The following is a 6,918-nucleotide window of genomic DNA, read 5'->3' on the forward strand; positions in this document are numbered from 1 at the left end:
ACTCAAGTGGAACATGAACATATTTCATTCGATTGCTGGCATAATTTAAATTACCTATTGTTCGATTGTGCCACTGCGTCCGTGTGTTCGAGTTACAATTGTATTTTATTGATTTGTGCAATAGGAACTCAGAGCTCTGCTGAATCAATTGATATGTATTTGCAACGTACGCCAGAAGTTACGCCCAAGAAATGTGCAATATCAGTTTGTATGACAAGCTATTGAATAAAAGCTATTGATTACTTAAATAAGTACTAGTAACAGTATTTAAATAGGAAAGTCAAGAAAATATATACTAAATAGAGAATAGATACTTTCATATCAACTGGTAACTAAACACAAATGCCAGCTTACATTTTAAGTAACTAGTCATGACGTATACGCCCCGTGGTTATTCTGGTCAATTACCTAAAAATCACTCGTTTTTCGAACTATATTTGTGGAGCTGTACAAATGCAATTTAAATTCTAAATAAATGCTGCTGTACATCCAAGTAAACACAAATTCCGAAAGCATGACTGCATAAATCGTACAACTGCCTTGATTAGGCAGCCAGCTAAATGTGACTAATTACGTATACGCCATGTGGTCGCTGCTGCCATGCTGCTGCTGCTGGTGCGTTTTTTGCCCATGACAAAAAATCCAATAAGCTGCAGGGCAATATAAAATGACGCGCATAAAAAGCACAATGTATCCACATACATCAATATATAAATTTTTCACATTGCCCGAAAGCCGAGGGGTGTGGGGAATAGCTGGTTTATGGGAATATGGTTATACAGGCTGTACGGGATTTAAGTGAACCACAGACGGTTTGAGTGGCTGCCGTGGCGCATACGGATTTGACGATATATATGGATGGAGAAAAAAAGAAATCTGGTTACAACAATGCACATAAGACCGCATGAAATAGCACCTCCCTCCCCCCTCCAACAGGAAGGGGTCAAATGGAAATCATGCTTTATTTATGATCCCCAACGCGTGGCTCTGACCTAAAGGGCCGCGAATCCCGGCGCCGGGAAGGGAATATGCCGGAAAGATTGACATGACATGACATGCCAATCGTGCGGCGAAATGTCTTTTTTATTTATTGCCATCGGAGGCAGCTAAGGGTTAAAAGAACATTCTTAATTTATTTTTTACATCATTTTCCGACCAGCTGGCTGCCGAAAAATGTAATTTCCCCGGCATTGTCAACGCTGCTTTTTTGCAGCACTTACAAATAATTGCAAGCACTCAAGTAGCGCCTATTGTGATAGAGTGCAAAATGGGCGTGGGGCGGGGGGCGTGGCGAAGTTGCAACGTTTTAAAATAATTTAACAGCATTTTGAAGCGCATTCAAGGCGACTTCCGCTGCTGACTTGGCTGCTTGGCAAGGAATGGCATTTGGCTTCCTCTTTCAGCAGGACGCCAGGAGGACAGGACGACGACGGCTGCAAGAACGTTTGTGCAATTTGTCATTTGGGCAAATACACACGGAGACGAATGGCATGTCCTTCTGCGGCGCCGGAGGACGAAGGATGCAGGATGCAGTCGAAAGTGTGAAGACTGCACATGTGGGGGCCAACCGGACGAGCCCCTGGCAGCTGATGCACTTCAGCAGATTTTCACAGGACTTAGCCCCCGGATCCCGGCTAATTTTTCATCCCATTCATCCGTTCCATGTCGTCGCTTTCAATCATTTGATTTTCAGCTTGAGAATAACATGTGTTTTTCTGTAGTTATCTTATTTATTTGTATGTAGTGAATTGTAGATATAAAGTCAGTAGTAATCTGTTTTTTATATATGCTAAATATTTTTCAACTTTTTGCATGCCTTTTAAATTAGGTACCAAAATGCTTGTATATATTGGTAAGTAAACATTGGTTTTATTATCGTTTGCTTGCACATTTGCCTCTGCACATTTGTCTCTCTACAAATGCAGTTAAATATTTATGATATAATAACTTAACAATTAGATACATTCAAATACGTGTTGTTCCTGGAAGTACCACAAAACGAAGTTTATTTACTAAAATTCTTGGTTTGCAAGTCCCCCGGACACACTGGTTATTAATTTAAATATTTATGATATGTTAGCTTGAACTATGACTAACTTGTTGAAAGCCATTAGCCCCAATTTAGCTTAGCAAATCAATTTATTATTATGCAAATTTATTCGAATGCTTGATTAGTGTCATTTAGGTGGATTTTGTTGTACTTAGTTTTATAGAAAAAGAAGAAAGTATTCAGTTAGTCCTTAAAAGGTATATTGTCTTATTTCCTCTATAAACAATTGCAAGGTTTCCTTTTATGTCTTCTATTAGCACTTTTAAACTTTCAGCATTTCAGTGAAAATCCGCCACACACTTTTGCACTCAATCTTGTCCGTTGTTCGGGACAAAGTTTTGCCCTGAAACAATCCACATTGTATGCTGAGCGCCGCAACAAGGAAGGTAATTAAGTACAGAAATTTCCCATCTCTACGCTTCGGTGAAATTTTTGCACAATTTAGCGTTCAATTAAAAGTCACTTCCCCCGAAAACGAGAGGAAGAACGAGATATATATTCCAGGGCCGAAGCCAATGCAGCTTCAAGTGCTCGATGGCAAATTGCACTTGAGTAGATATTTTTTCGAAAACTAATTGCTTTCATTATCGTGGCAGTGCAGTGCAGCCGGCGAAGCAAGCTCATCATCGTTATCCCCATCATCCAGTTTCGAGGTCCTAGTCTCTGGGTCCTGTTTAAATATTCATAGAGTGGCCGTCTTTTTGCCTCCTCCTTAACCCTCCAAAGCCCATGCAAACAAGTTTGGGGGCATACAAATTGGCCCGGCCAATGGGGGCGGGGGGGATTTTCCTACACCCACCCTCGAGGTTTGCCGACTCTACGTGACCTTGCCAATTGAACGGGTTTAAGTTGTGCCATTGATTATCGTTTGCCTTGTTTTCCCGTTGTATTTTGCACTGTTTTCCCTTCGCCAACAGCTCAATTTCATTTCGCTTAGTTTGCCATGAATAAACTAAAGTTGCAATGTCGAAGTGGAGTCCTTCGGGGGCGGGTCTGAGCAGCTATCCTGATTCAGCACAACTGTACCTGCTGTAGCGGTGCCATTTCGTAGCTCGCCTAAGTGCTTCATAATATTTTAACACGCTTGTCTCTGAAGCTGGCTGCTCTGGTCTTTTCCTACCCCTATCCCCATTTCCAACCCTCCCTTCCAGGTGCTTAAGTTTTTGAAACTTCTTGGCAACTTTTGCGCTGTCTCACAGCTTCGGCTTCGGCGCCATTGTTTCCCATTTTTGTTTTTTACGCTTTGTCTTTGGTATTTTAATTAAAAAACTGTCGTTAGTTGCGTTGCAAGTTTAAATTAAACAGGCCAACAACTCTTCGCCGAGCTGCCAATGGCCGCCGACGCCTCTAAGTTGCGGCTGCCATCGGAGAAACCTGCGAACCGGGCTGAAAGACCGCCCTGAAACTTTGAATATGGCACTCGGCGCGAGGTATTTTTGGTAAACCTCACTCTTGACTTCGTGAACAGAGATGATAAATGATTTTATTTAATTATTGCTGAATTTGTAAACTAAATTATAGAATTTAAGAATTTGTAATACATTTTCATGTTTGATTTTTCCGTGACCTCCATGATATTTATAATGGGCACCCAAAAACCGATCTTCATAACTTGAGTTATAGGATCCCGATTTAGACGTGGGATACCTCTATGAATTTGTGGTCGAATTCTCTACAAGATTACATTAACATTTTCTTTTTTTACGATGGTCAAAATTTTAACCCATTTTCATGTTTTATTTTTTCCTAAGTCCAATGGGTTCCAGAATGTGACCCCAAAAATGGACTTTACGATTTCATAACTTGAGTTTTAGGATCCCGATTTAGACGTGAGATACCTCTATGAATTTGTGGTCGAATTCTCTACAAGATTACATTAACATTTTTCTTTTTTAAGATGGTCAAAATTTTAACCCATTTTCATGTTTTATTTTTTCCTAAGTCCAATGGGTTCCACAATGGGACCCCAAATCTGGAATTTAAGATTCCATAACTTGAGTTTTAGGATCCCGATTTAGACGTGGGACACCTCTATGAATTTGTGGTCGAATTCTCTACAAGATTACATTAACATTTTCTGTTTTTACGATGGTCAAAATTGTAGACCATTTTCATGTTCCATTTTTCCGTAAGCTCCCGGAATAGGACCCCAAAACTGGACTTCAGGATTTCATAACTTGAGTTATAGGATCCCGATACAGACGTGGGATACCTCTATGAATTTGCAACATTGTTGCGAAGCAGCCAACAATGATGTCGTCTAATGAATGCGGCAAGCGTTTCGACAGCAACCGAAATTCAGAATGACTTTTATCGCTTTTAAGGGACCTCCGTCCAAAAAAAAAAAATAAGCACTCTCTTGACAGCCGCCCATCAAAGCCTTAAACAAACATTGACTGCATCAAATGGCATTTGCAATGACAATTTCTTTCAATTAAATTGACATTTCACCATTTCGGCTTGAGTAAGGGCAGAGCCTGCAATTCCACTTAAAAAAGAGGTTTCTAGAAAAAAATAAAAATCTTTTTAGTCATATACATATAAACAAATTATTAAATAAAAAATTGGGAAGTAACGTTTTAAGTCTTTCATAAACAATAAAAAAGGGAGTAAAGAAAATACATTTTTTAAATTTTATTTTTTTTCAATTTTAATGTTTAAGTTTTTCACTTTGGAAAAATAAAATGAAAGTAAAATAATTGCTTTAAATTAAATTGGTAGTGCAAAAATTATTATTAATATTATAAATTAATATTACAAGCTGTAAAAACCACTCGTTTCTGAGTGTGACCTATGCATAGATGGACTGGGTGATCAACTATCTTGGGTATCAAGTACAAAACTGAATATCTAACATGGCCCTGAGGGATTTCCTTCTGTTGATTGCACAGCCATGGCAGTTAAGCCAATCCAATTCAAATTTCCGACTTGGCTAAGTAGCGCAGCAGCGAAAAACTTTTTACGATGGTCAAAATTTTAACCCATTTTCATGTTTTATTTTTTCCTAAGTCCAATGGGTTCCAGAATGTGACCCCAAAAATGGACTTTACGATTTCATAACTTGAGTTTTAGGATCCCGATTTAGACGTGAGATACCTCTATGAATTTGTGGTCGAATTCTCTACAAGATTACATTAACATTTTTCTTTTTTAAGATGGTCAAAATTTTAACCCATTTTCATGTTTTATTTTTTCCTAAGTCCAATGGGTTCCACAATGGGACCCCAAATCTGGAATTTAAGATTCCATAACTTGAGTTTTAGGATCCCGATTTAGACGTGGGACACCTCTATGAATTTGTGGTCGAATTCTCTACAAGATTACATTAACATTTTCTGTTTTTACGATGGTCAAAATTTTAGACCATTTTCATGTTCCATTTTTCCGTAAGCTCCCGGAATAGGACCCCAAAACTGGACTTCAGGATTTCATAACTTGAGTTATAGGATCCCGATACAGACGTGGGATACCTCTATGAATTTGTGGTCGAATTCTCAACAAGTCTACATTAACATTTTCTTTTTTTAAGATGGTCAAAATTTTAACCCATTTTCATGTTTTATTTTTTCCTAAGTCCAATGGGTTCCACAATGGGACCCCAAATCTGGACCTCAAGATTCCATAACTTGAGTTATAGGATCCCGATTTAGACGTGAGATACTTCTATGAATTTGTGGTCGAATTCTCTACAAGATTACATTAACATTTTCTTTTTTTAAGATGGTCAAAATTTTAACCCATTTTCATGTTCTTTTTTTTTCGTAATTCCAAGGGCTGCTAGAATGGGGACCCAAAACTGAACTTCTCAAATCCATAACTTGGGTGGGTTACCTTGGGTGGATAAATATTGTCGAACGACAATAGTTTCGTAAACTTTTACTAGAAATCTTTTTTTTTTGCTAGTAAAATGTTATAGCCTTTTTGTCGTAAATCGAAAACGGAAGAAATTTGGCTGTAAATATCGTTGTAGTTATCTACTACAGGCCCTGGCCAATAAGTTCAATCGAAACTTTATCGAACTGCCGGCGGCAGAGAGTCATTGGCCAGCTTTGGACTCGTTGGCTCCTTGATTAACTTTCCGGCTTTAACTTGGACCGATGTCCGACTTAATGGCCACTAATTATGGAAAGTATTGCTAATCACTGAGCACAAATCGCTTTATTAATCTGATTATGTGTAGCTCCGCCTCCATGCGCTTGATTAGCCATCAGACGACTAATTTGCACATTGATGGCGTCTTTTATTGGGGCATAGAGCCGAGTTGGGGCGAGATTTTCGGTTGGCGAGCATGTTGATTGGCACAATTAGAGCCAAGTTAGTGGGCCACGTACGTGGCCTTTCTTGGCTCTCTGTTTATGTGTTTGTGTGTTCGCATGTGCAACTATGTGCGTGGCTTTCCTATAACTCTATTTCATTAGTTGTGCAGCCGTTGCCATCCCAGGCTGGTCTGGCCATAGAGCCCGGAATCTGCCAGGCTGGATCTGCATTATTCCAGTGGAAGTCATTCTCCACGCAGACACCGCATGTGCAGCTTAACTCAGGACAAACAGAAGCCATAAGAAGAATTAAAGACCGGAAACCGAAACTGCAAATACCCTTTAAAAATATTTTAAAATTTAAAAATAGAGACAAAGTTTAGGTGCCAAAAAAGTATCTTCTTTTTACAGGATAGGTTCTTAAAATAAAGTAAATATTTTAAAATATTTTAGCACACTGTTGGTAGATTACAATATAAATTATTAACGCAAAGCAATTACAGCGCTCCTTTATATATTTCCTGTTTTACTTTTTAAAACAAATACATCCTGATAAATATATATATAGAAAATAAAATTCAATAAAAATTAATTCAAATACTTTTTTCTTTT

The sequence above is a fragment of the Drosophila biarmipes genome, chromosome 3L (genome assembly GCF_025231255.1).
Source record: "Drosophila biarmipes strain raj3 chromosome 3L, RU_DBia_V1.1, whole genome shotgun sequence".
Taxonomy (NCBI): Eukaryota; Metazoa; Arthropoda; class Insecta; order Diptera; family Drosophilidae; genus Drosophila; species Drosophila biarmipes.